The sequence below is a fragment of the Thalassophryne amazonica genome, chromosome 12 (genome assembly GCF_902500255.1).
Source record: "Thalassophryne amazonica chromosome 12, fThaAma1.1, whole genome shotgun sequence".
NCBI classification, from domain to species: domain Eukaryota; kingdom Metazoa; phylum Chordata; class Actinopteri; order Batrachoidiformes; family Batrachoididae; genus Thalassophryne; species Thalassophryne amazonica.
This window is the reverse complement of record NC_047114.1, coordinates 56,291,523-56,303,683: the sequence shown is the minus strand read 5'-3', so window position 1 is coordinate 56,303,683 and position 12,161 is coordinate 56,291,523. Positions and strand designations below refer to the sequence as shown.

The window sequence follows — 12,161 nt, the reverse complement described above, 5'->3', positions numbered from 1 at the left end:
GAATGTTATTTTTGAGAACTCTGGACTGTTAAATTTTTAAATTTGAAGTCAATTTAATTTAATGCCCAAGTGTGCCCAAACCATTTCAAGCCACTGTATTCTGTTCATGTTCATTTACTGCTTGTGAATGAACAAAGATAAGACACAGCACATGGAGCATAATATTTTACTGGGCATTCATTGATTTGATGCCAACATGTTCTTTTATAAGCACAGAAACAACTATAAGTCACTGCAAACAGATGAAAGGATGATCAGCTGTTTGCGGTAGATTACAGTGTTGTACGATATGTTGGCCTGAGCAGGAGGCGTGTATCTTACTAAAGCATGGCACAAACACAGAGTTGTTTTTTTTTTTTTTTGAATGATTACATCATGCCCAAATAAATGCACACCAAAGAATCATAACATCTAAAATCTGTGAAGCCCCAATCTTTGTCCTGTTGAAGACAATGGAGGCTATCCCAGCCGGAGTAGAGGACGGGGTGCCCTGTCCTTGACAGGGTTAACAGACAGCAATCTATTCATTCTCACATTCACAGACAAACACTTTAGAGTTTGCCAATTCTGAATGTCTTTAAAATATAAGATGAAGCTGGTGCCCCTGGACAGTGGTGGTCACAGTTCAGCTAATCTGATAACAGATAATTATCGAAACTAATGTTTTTGCTAGCGGATTAGCTTTTCAGATAAGTTTTAAAATCATCATCGGACCAATTATCTTCTGATAAATTTAGTTCCGATAACTTTCAGTCCAATAATTTTTTTTGCTGGTAAGGCGAGCAAAGTTTAACGTTCAAAAACATTTGTAAACCCTAAAATCAAACATTTTAGTCAATCTGTTGTGTGTATGTAGCAGACTGGCTGCCTGTCGATTGTGGATGACGTCATCATTAAGCGCAAAATGTGCTTGGCCGGTCGACGCAGGGAGCATCATCGGTAGTGTAGTTCAGGTTCACTTTGGACGTTACAGTGAGTGAGTCCGCTCGACACAAAAAATAAAATGGATTCATTTTAACATTATTTTATTTCTTTGTGGCTGTAATTTAATCGGCAAGACTCGGTGGGGGAGAGGAGCTCTCATGGCGCAGCTGTCTGTACAGATGGACTTTTCTTCACATTTAGACACTGTTTTGGATAAAAAAGGATGGTTTATGTGGATTTTTTATTCAGATGAATCCCACTGAAACTAACAGGTAAGAATTTATATTTACTACGTGTATTTTACTCAATCAATCAATCAATGGGCGTATTTCAGTTGTTTAAGCCGCAGGGTTGAAAGCGTGTGAAAAAAGCAGCAGCTTTTTAGTTCGGCGGTGTATCTAATACAGAGATGAACTGTGACTTCTAATACTGTGTTTTACTGCATTTGAAAGATGATGACAGCGTTTGGGGTTAAATTTTTGTATTAATTCTTTTTGCATGCGTTCTTCTGTGTTTGTGATCCTTGAATTTTACCCAGCAGTGAAAAGTGAAAGTGAAACAGGTTTATCAGAAGCCGACAGTGTAATCTGATGTGGCCGTGTCTGAATCAATACTAAAAGTTATCAGTTATCTGTAATAAAGATAATTTTTTTAGCAGTTTATCGGTTCAGCTCTTTAGGCAGTTAGATGAGATAATCAGTGAAATCATGTGGTTTAGGTGCACACTTTTACTCACTGAAGCCGGGGTTACTCATCTCTTCTAACAGGTAGCTATTTCTCTTCAGAACCTTGAACTTAATAGTTGTGTGCTGGCATTGTTTAATGGCACTGTTGTATTAATGTGATGACTGACTGCATCCAGAATGTCTCTCACATTTGCACATAGCGTGTTTTGAACACTGAGCCTAATGCTGAGTTAACTACCAGAGGTTACTATATGTATTTCCCACTGGATCCACAGTTCAGTGGAATCAAAATTGAATTCATATCTTCAACTGTCACTTCTTCATGTTAGGACTCTATTTTTGTCATGTCTATCCTGCTACCGAGTGGAGACAGGTGATGTACAAACTATGTTTAATCCAGTTCTTTTGGATTTTTGAAGTGACATGAACAGTTCATGCCATGTCAGATCTGGGAGTATGTGCTGGAGTCGCACATTGCTGCATTGATGATGGAAGGAATGGCCTTGTGACCATCAAAGGCAGTCAACTGATCCATCTGCACCTATCAAAAGTAACAATGCATCTGTCACAGCCAGGTGAAATGTGGGCATCCCTAATTTCTGTCACAATAGAGGCAATTAATTTATTAACAAACAATAAATCTGCCTAATTTGCATGACACATTTTTAAAAATTAAATTCTGACTAAATGCATCCATAAAACTAGAGCACTGTGTTCATAGAGCGCAAACCTCCACCAACACTAGTTTCCAATTCCACAAATTTTTACGTTGGAAAAAAATTCAAGGTCAAAGTCCTGTTATAAGTGGCTTTTCATAAGATAAAATCTAATACAAAATATAGATCAAAAGGACTTTTCACTGTTAAAATCAAATATCAGCTAAAACCGCAATATGGATTAGATGCTGATCAAACTTGGTCTATTCATTGAGAGTGCCAGTTTGCACCTTATTGTCACAAAAGAGGGTGAATGAGGCACTTTTGATTGAGATATAACGTAAAATGTACACCAAATGGGCTTTCTGATATTAAATTAAAATGTTCACAATCCAGATGAGAGCCGGATAAAACTTTGTCAGGCAACAGTGAGTGCCAGTCTGCACCTCACTTTCAAATATGAGAGTCATTGGGGCACAGCTGATGAAGATATAATTTAAAATATACATTAAAAGGGGTTTTAATGTAAAATCTAAAAGGCCACAAAATCTGTAATCTGGATCAGAGCCGGATCAAACTTTGTCCATCAATAAAAGATAACATGCTACATAATACTTTCAAATATGAAAGAAATTCAATCTTTTTTGACAGCGTTATTAATTTTTAAATTTTGATCAATGCTAAAGGATTTTTCCTTTTTTTTCCCCCTGACTTTGACCTTTGACCTTCAAAATTTAATCAGTTCTTGCCTATCAGTATATGAATCCTATGTAAAAGTTTCCTAATGATTTATGAAAAATTGTGGATCACAGTTTGCTCAAAATCACACAAACAAACGGGTGAAAACATAACCTTCACCCAATGATGGCTATGTAAAAAGAAACAAACTAAACATTGCTTGTCTTTTTTTGTCTCTTCTTTTTTGCTTTTTAAAGCTGAATTAATTTCTGTGCAGAAGAGAGAAAAAAATGGGAAGGTAACCACAGCTCAGCTGGTACAGTGGGCTACAAGTTAACAGCTGTTGAGGATCAATGACAGACTGCTGACATCTTTGCTGCCAAGTATATGCAATCATCGCCTTAGGTCACTGGTTAGCATTCAGATCTCACAAGAATACAGTAAGAGAGAAAGCACCAGGATCAGAAAGACCTGGACCTCCATTCTCCTGCATTGGTACATTGGTGTCCAGCGATCTCATAACTTCACAGGCTCTTCCCAGGTGTAGGACCCAGAGACATGAATGTCACTTCTGAGATAAGTGAATGCCTCTAAAAGTTCAATATTTTCTCACCACACACACACACACACACACACACACACACACACACACACACACACACACACACACACACACACACACACACACACACACACACACACACACACACACACACACACACACACACACACACACACACACACACACACACTACTGTCTTTAGTATGTCACTGAAAACTTGGACTTTCGTCTTAACCCAGTTGCAAACCCTGACATTCCAAATCCATTGATTCCATAAAGACTACGTGATCATCCATGACATCAACTTCAGTGAAACCTTTCTGACAAAGTCAGCTAAGCTTTCTTCTTTCACATGTAAATTAAACTTGTACTAGTCAAATGTTGTGGCTGTTGTTTCTACTTGTTGGTCAACATCTGCATTCATTTTTGTGTCTAAAGATCATTGCTGTAAAGCTTTCCTTTTGATGTGGAATGCCAACGCTAATGACATCCTCAGCAGTTATACAAATTTAACTTTACTTTCATGACATAAATAATCAATTTAATATGCTTGTCACTCTGGGTGTGCGTTTTGCTCAGATTATGCATTGTGTAAATAACAAAAAGTACAGGTAGATATGTGTTTTAGTTATAATTGGATAAATAGGGCCCTCTGTCGCAAAACTATTCACATTCATAGCTTCAAAAATTGCTGCTTTTTGGTTTCATGCAATTTTTCAGTAGGGAGCATACTGTACATGAAGTCATGTAATCATATGTACTTTAAGCTTTTTTTTTACTCTAAATTTCTAAAACAATTGAAATGGATTAACTGGCTCACTTTCATAAAACAGTTCCAACAACAGGGGAAGTGTGGGCAGAGGAGAGCAATTATCCAGAACTGAAAACAAGGTAATACCCAGCACCACACTGCTGCTGTTCTGCACAGACTTCATTCTGGCTAAACTGGCTATCGAGTGGGCAAATCAAATTACTCCCAACATGATGAAATCCAGCACAAATATCCTGTTCGACTTGCTAGCGACATCATGGACACTAAAGAGGATCAACATTCAATTTCATTGTGGTTATAAGGTCGAAGAAGGCATTTTTTATTTCGAGGAATATTGACTATTTTGAGATCTAAACAATGACAGCTTGAAAGACTTTTGTTGGCGCTACAGTAATTTAAGTGAATGACAGCATATTCAGCACTGAACGCACTACTGCCATTATTCATAACCTTTAGTGCACGTGACCATGTGGTCCAGTGGTTAATGCTGTCAGTTCATAATAAAAACTCCTCATGTGGGGTTTACATGTTCGCCACGTGTCTGAGCCTCTGAATTTTTTTTCCAGCTTCCACCCACATTCCAAACACGTGCATGCAGATTCTGTGATCTGATCATTTCCTGTGAGAATGGTGTCTGTTTCTTTTGTAGAGTCAGATTTCAAACCTCAGCAGGTTCCAGATGAAGGACAGATGAATAATTCCACAATTCAAATAGTAGTGATTTAGACAAAATCTATACTTGTGTCCCATTTAATCACATATCATTTTCATCCTCTCACAAATGCTTTGCAAACCAATGGTTTCTAAACCTTCTCCATGAGCTCACCTTTTGGAAGATAAACTCCACAGACTGAAACTAGTCCTTGTAACGTTCTCTTATTTTGTCACAATGATGCTAGCTGCTTCTTATTGCCACCCAACAAGTTATTATAGTGCAGCAGATAAGAGAATATTTAAAGCGGAATCCTGCAAATGGTGATACAAGCATCAAATGCAGCACAAATACTCCTCAGACATTCCTCTTCTGAAAAAAACAAAAAACCAAAAATAAAAAACAATTGACCACTTGAATTTTCAACAGGCAGCCAGGTAGAGGTCAATTTAAGAATTACACAGGTGTCAAAATTAAAAGATGCTCCAATCATATTTAAAGCTATACCATATTATTTGCCTGATCATAAAGATTCCAAAAAGGTATAGTTTGGACAATCTATGACTGAATGTTATGGAGTTATTAATAGCAGCAAGAATGGTGACAAAGGCCAGTTTCAGTTTGTATGGGGGGTTAAAAGTTAAAGCTGCTCCAGTTTTGGTAAAAAGTGGTGCAAATTAATTGTTGAGTTAATAGGGTTTTAAAAAGGAATAGTTTGGACCATGTATCATGCTTAGTTATCGCGTTACAGGGTTAGGGCTGGGTATCAATCAAAAATTTTCGATAGCGGTACCAATTTCGATATCTTCACTTCGATACCAGTTCCTGAACAATACTTTTTTCAATACCAATTTTATAAGATCAGTTCTAACAAAAAGAAAATTACATTACACATAGTACAAATCTTGAGTTTTATTTTTCAGCTTTGGTAATTTTCCACAACAAGCAGTCTTCTTATAGAAAAAATAAGCAACAAATAATTTCCAGTGCAAAAGAACACTTAAAAACACTGTAGTTTTTGTCAAAAGCCATTTTGGCATGAATGTCTCTCCATAGAATCTGATCTGAGCTCAGCTGGTTGCTGCACATCAGCGCAGAACATCTCCTTTTGGGAGGAAAAAATTTTTTGATCGATTACAGTTTACTGTTACCTCCGCCAAGGAGGTTATGTTTTCGGTCGCGTTTGTTTGTTTGTTAGCAGATAACTCAAAAAGTTTTGAACAGATTTTGATGACATTTTGTGGAGTGGTTGGAAATGACAAGAGGAACAAGTGATTAAATTTTAGTGGTGATCCAGATCATGATGCTAACGTGTTAGCATGTCTATGGCATTTTCAAAGTTAAAAGTTAGCATTAAGCAGTTGCAGCTGTCATCACGTTCGGGTGCATTTGTTTTCAAATTGTAATATTTCTTAAATTTATTACCTCCGCCAAGGAGGTTATGTTTTCGGTCGCGTTTGTTTGTTTGTCTGTCTGTTTGCAGTGGTGGGCACAGTTCCGATAATCCGATAACAGATAATTATCGAAGATAATTTTCTTTACTGGATTATCTTTTTAGATAACTTTAAAAACCATTATCGGACCAATTATCTTCCGATTAATCTTTATCGGATAACTTTTAAACCGATAAAGCTGAACAGCGACAAGCATTTTTAAAATTAATTTAGCACCCACCTGTTAAAAGTTTTGTAACAGACACACAGCTATAACCTTTGCAAACAAAAGAGAACCGCTTGTATAAAAACCATTTCAAACCTCTGCAGACAAAGGAGAAACAGCCCCAAAAGAAAAAAAAAACATTTCCTTTAACACCATACCAATATGCTGGCGATATCACCTAAGTCATTCAGAGGCATACATTTTTAACTTATGGTTCAAATTTTAACCAAACTAATTTTGGACAAGTTATTTAAAATTACTGTTTTATTAAGTTTTATTAAGTGAAAATATCAGATATATGTTTTAGTTTTAAAGTAATGTGCTAATTTTTAAGGTTTTGTGAGCACATGCTAAGCCCAGCAGTGCATTATGGGTAGGATGATGTAATCTCACATTCACGACAGGAGGACAAATGCATTTCAGACACTCTGTTCAGGCTCACGGACAACAGCATTAAACTCTAGTGCCTAAAACTCTCTTGAATATATTCTCATTTATAGATGTTGTGGAGTGGTTGGAAATGACAAGAGGAACAAGTGATTAAATTTTAGTGGTGATCTGGATCACGATCCGGATCCAGGAATTTTTTAAAGGATTCTTCACCATTGCGGGATAGGGGGAATTTTGACATTCTAGTTTCTAACTCCACAAAAACAAGGCCATAAGGCTTGAAAAAAATTAGGGTGTAACATAGTTAAATGTTCTATCAAACAACAAAGTGTGGTGATGATCGGATCCGGATTCCGGATCTGGTGATCCAGAATATGCAAAAATATAGGGAAAATAGAAAATGTGTCAGTGTGAGGTGACAAATGAAGCTGGAGATGCACAACTAACACCAAATTGTAGTTGAATCTGTACTGATTCAGTAAGGTGTCATCAGATTTGATGTAGCTTCAAATGTTATGGAGCTAGAGCCAGAAGAAAACTGCCATTACCGAAAAATCATTTTTATACAATAACTTTTGAACTAATAAAGACATAAAAGTGATTCCAAGTTCTAGTGGTATGTTTTCATGGTCAAGGATGTCAAATATAAAGGAAAGAAAAGTGTATGTATCATAGTTTTGGTTGTAACACTGAATTGTTGAATAGATCGCTGTGCCAAGGAGGGAATCTCTTTAGGGTCAGTGACCCTATGGGCTTGTTTAGAGAAGTGTTTCATAAATGTTAAAAAAATTCATATATTTGCAGTTTAGTTGAATAATAAATTGAATTTTGTGTCTTATTTGTTTTTGTCTATAAGCACATGCAATATCAATATCAGTGCTCAGATGACAGTAGCTTCTGGGAAAAGTGCAAGTTGCAATAAACTGTGATGCCAAGCGCTAAGAATACATGCTATCCAGTCACAGCAGATGAAACCTTTTTACTACTAAGCAAACATCATTGTTAGACTTTTTTAGGTTCAATGATTCCACGGCGTGTAGATGTTATGGCGTCTGACCCCATGGCCTTGGCGGAGGTTTGCACTCTCTGAGTGCTTCTAGTTTGTATTACAATGTTTGGAAAGAGGTGTCATTTGATTTGAAGTTATTAATTCCGACCGGACTCTATCTTTCTAACGTGACTCGCTCGGCAGAGAGCCGCGCAGCATTTGAAGCATTTCTTTCTTTCTTTCTTTCACAACAAGACAGGAGTCCCAGTTAGTGACTTTAATCCACACAAAAGTGACTCACGATTAACATATTTTAATGGCTCTGAGAGGGGTTAAGAAGCGGATTTGCCGCTTCTAAAAGGCTGCGAAGCAAAGAAGTGAAGCAGCGTGTCGGAACAGTGGTTCATTGCATCAAGCTTCAAAACGATGCATGTATTAAGTTGCAGTTGAAGCGGAGTCCGGTGGTGGAGATTTTGAATCAGGCTGCTCGTACTCTGTAACGTCCACAGGTGGACTTGAATGCTGAGAGGAGGATGGGTGCGGACCGCTCTTCTTGCACGTGATTAACCTCTGCGTACTGAAACTTGGCACCAAAAGACGAGGCATGTTTCGATACAGACAGAGGTGCTGGAGGATGTAATACACATGTGCGATACAACTGCATCATGCAAGAAGGCCGTGGCCAAGTGGAGGACTTTCACTGAGTAAACTCTGTGTCATTGTTACCCATGTAACATAATTTGGCAGCAGCCAGTGTTGGTCTTTCTCCGTGAAGATTTTGAAAATAATTACAAAAAGGTGAGGAGGAGGTAATGGTCTTGTGGTTAAGCGTTGAGCTTGCCACCAGAGCATCCTCAGTTCAAACAGACCGGGTTAGCCAGACCGGAAAATCACTAAGGGCCCTTGGGCAAGGTCCTTAATCCCCTAGTTGCTCCCGGTGTTTAGTGAGTGTCTTGTATGGTGGCACCCTGACATCGGTGTGTGAATGGGTGAATGTGAGGCATAAATGTAAAGCTCTTTGAGCTCCTGATGCAGATGGAAAAGCGCTATATAAATGCGGTCCATTTATCATTTTACAAAGTGGGTAATCTCTATGTTCTTTGTCATTTTATAATATATACAGTTTTATACATTCAGAATGGTCAAATATTACATTTGTTCACTGTTTACTGTTGCTGTTTCAGTACTCTGGCAAAATGATTTCCTTTGGGATAAATAAAACTGATCTTATTCTTATGATGTTCATCTTGTGCCAGATATTTTTGTCTGAATGCAGAAAAAAATAACTCTGCAAGGGTGATGGCCAAGTGGTTAGAGTGCTTGGTTTCAGTATTAAGACGCCCGGTTCAAACCCCGCCCCTGCCACATTTCTCTATGTAATGTGGAGTTCCGTCAGGAACTAAAAACGTGTGCCAATTCAACATGCAGCTCCACCTCGGAGCTGCTGTGAGGACTCTGAATGAAAACAAGGGAGCAGCTGAAGGGACTTACTTGTAGAAATAAAATCACTCTGTGATTTCACAAAATTGCCTCTCATTGTGACATTCCACATCCCAAAAGCTAGGGGCTGTGAGCATGGACCGGGCCGCCGGGCCACCCGCCCTTGACCACCACCCAATCCTCTCTGCACCCGACCCCCGTGGCCCCCTCTGCAGGTGGTGAACCCACAGGAGGGCGGGCCCACGTTGCTCTTTCGGGCTGAGCCCGGCCAGGCCCCAATGGGCTAAGGCCCGACCACCAGGCACTCATGCACGAGCCCCAACCCCAGGCCTGGCTCCAGGGTAGGGCCCCGGCTCCGCCATACCGGGCGACGTCTCGGTCCTTGATTTTTTACTGGTCATGGAGGTTCTGAACTGCCCTTAGTCTGACCCGTCACCTAGGACCTGTTTGCCTTGGGAGACCCTACAAAGGGCTCAAAGCCCCTGACAACACAGCTCCTAGGATCACAGCCTCAAGTGGAGGAGTTTAAGTATCTCGGGGTCTTGCTCACGAGTGAGGGACGGATGGAGCGTGAGATCGATAGATAGATCGGTGCAGCATCTGCAGTGATGCAGTCGCTGTATTGAACCGTCGTGGTGAAGAGAGAGCTGAGTAGGGGGGCAAAGCTCTCGATTTACCGATCGATCTACGTTCCGATCCTCACCTATGTTCATGAGATTTGGCTCATGACCGAAAGAACGAGATCGCGAGTACAAGCGGCCGAGATGAGTTTCCTCCGCAGGGTGGTTGGGCGCTGCCTTAGAGATAGGGTGAGGAGCTCGGTCACTCGGGAGGAGCTCGGAGTCGAGCTGCTGCTCCTCCACATCGAAAGGAGTCAGTTGAGGTGGCTCGGGCATCTTTTCCGGATGCCCCCTGGACGCCTCGCTGGAGAGGTGTTCCGGGCACGTCCCATTGGGAGGAGGCCCCGGGGAAGACCCAGGACACGCTGGAGGGATTACATCTCTCGGCTGGCCTGGGAACACCTTGGGGTTCCCCCGGAGGAGCTGGGGGAGGTGTGTGTGGATCGGGAGGTCTGGGCGGCTTTGCTTGAGCTGCTGCCCCCGCGACCCGACTCCGGATAAAGCGGAAGAAAATGGATGGATGGCTGTCTCTCATTGTAAGATTATTTTGCTAGTCTTTAGTCTTCCATTAAGGCATCAATTCTGGAAGCTAGCTAAATAAAAAGAATAAAAATCTTATTTTAAGATTTTTATTAGCTAGGGTTTAATCTTGCATCAAGGAATCAATTGTAGCAGTAGAAGCAGGCAGTGAGTATATGCTGGCTCTGGTGTATTCATTCATTTATATGAAGGTGAATTATAGTCGTAACAGCTCAGTCTGTTTGCTCTACATCATTGCTCGTTTCCTGCAAGATGTATGTGATTGTCTTTGTGTTCTCATTGTCAGTCTGGTTGCACTTTAAATGGACCTGAAGCAGAAGCAACACGCCGTCCCTTCATCTTTGTGTCTGTTTGTCTCTTTCTTCACATTGAGACCTGCATGATGTTCAATGATGATGATCTTCAACTGCTTACTCCAATTAAGGGTCACAGGGCGCTGGAGCCAATTCCAGCAGTCATAGGGCGTGAGGCAGCTTAGATCATGGACAGGACGCCAGTCTGTCACAGGGCCACATGTAGACAAACAAACACATACACAACCGCACGCACACCTACGGACAATTTAAAGCTTCCAATCCACATAACCTGCATGCCTTTTAATGTGGGAGGAAGCTGGAGCACCTGGAAGGAACCCACATGAACACAGGGAGAACATGCAAAGGCCACAGGTGGGAATCGATCCAATGACCTTCTTGCTGTGAGGCAACAGTGCCAACCACTAAGCCACTGTGCTGCCTGAATTAAAATTTTAAGTTTTTTGTTGCTAGTTATTATTGTTATATGAATTCTTATCATCTGCTCAATCAGGGAATAAAATAGTCATTTCAAGGAATTCCATCTTAAATAAGTGTGATTTAATTGCTTGAAAATTGCACAGATTGCTTCAATTTGAGCATTTCTGTCTAGTTTTATGTTTTGATTATTCAGTGCCTAGACATTTTTGCTAGTTTGAGAATTCTAACCAGGTAAATATCTCTGACCGCACTGGCAGATCTTGTTGTTTTTTATGCTCAATACAAGACAGTGTAGCTAGATTTAGGATTATTTGTCTTATTTTGAGAGGGACAGTTTTTGCAGTGTCAACATTTTTTTTCAAACTTCTATTGTACAGTTTTTGGTGAACCCATGCCCACTGTGGTCAGTTTCCGGTTCTTAGGTGACAGGGGTCAGCTGGTGTGGCCTTCTGCCAATCCTGTTGTTAAACTCTGACGTAACGCATCACGTGATAAATCTGTTTCTGGGTCCAAACAAAACAATGTCAACAATTTTGTAGTGGAACTGTTGTGGGCTACCTGTCTCTGCTCCTGCTGCTGTTGCTTCTCTCTCTCTCTCTCCTCTGCACAGGTGGCGCACCTCAAGCTGATCAACACACCTGATCCTGATCTCATCAGCACCTGCATATAAACCCTGGCTCCTCACTCTATCTTCGCCAGAAACCCAGCGTACCTTCCACGGTAACTGGCCTCTCTTTACGCGTTCCTACGCATTGTTAATTCTGAGCTCCCAAGCTCATAGAAGACTTTCTGTATTTTTCTGCTACCAGTCTGAGTTTTCTAGCTCAGCTTTTTGTCGCCGCTTTTCTACAGCTTCAGCT

The 12,161-nt window shown here is 40.4% G+C and overlaps 1 protein-coding gene and 1 long non-coding RNA gene across 6 annotated transcripts in view; one reads left to right on the top strand and one right to left on the bottom strand.

Annotated features, from left to right (window-relative positions):
- The window catches only part of LOC117521777 (microtubule-associated protein 4-like), a 309,678-nt gene that overhangs the window by 13,231 nt on the left and 284,286 nt on the right, over positions 1-12,161 (bottom strand). The gene's annotated exons all lie outside the window — the stretch shown is intronic.
- On the top strand, positions 5,748-7,949 carry LOC117521781. The gene is made up of 3 exons (XR_004564058.1): positions 5,748-5,858; positions 6,924-6,928; positions 7,939-7,949. It is a non-coding gene; the product is annotated as an uncharacterized LOC117521781 (long non-coding RNA).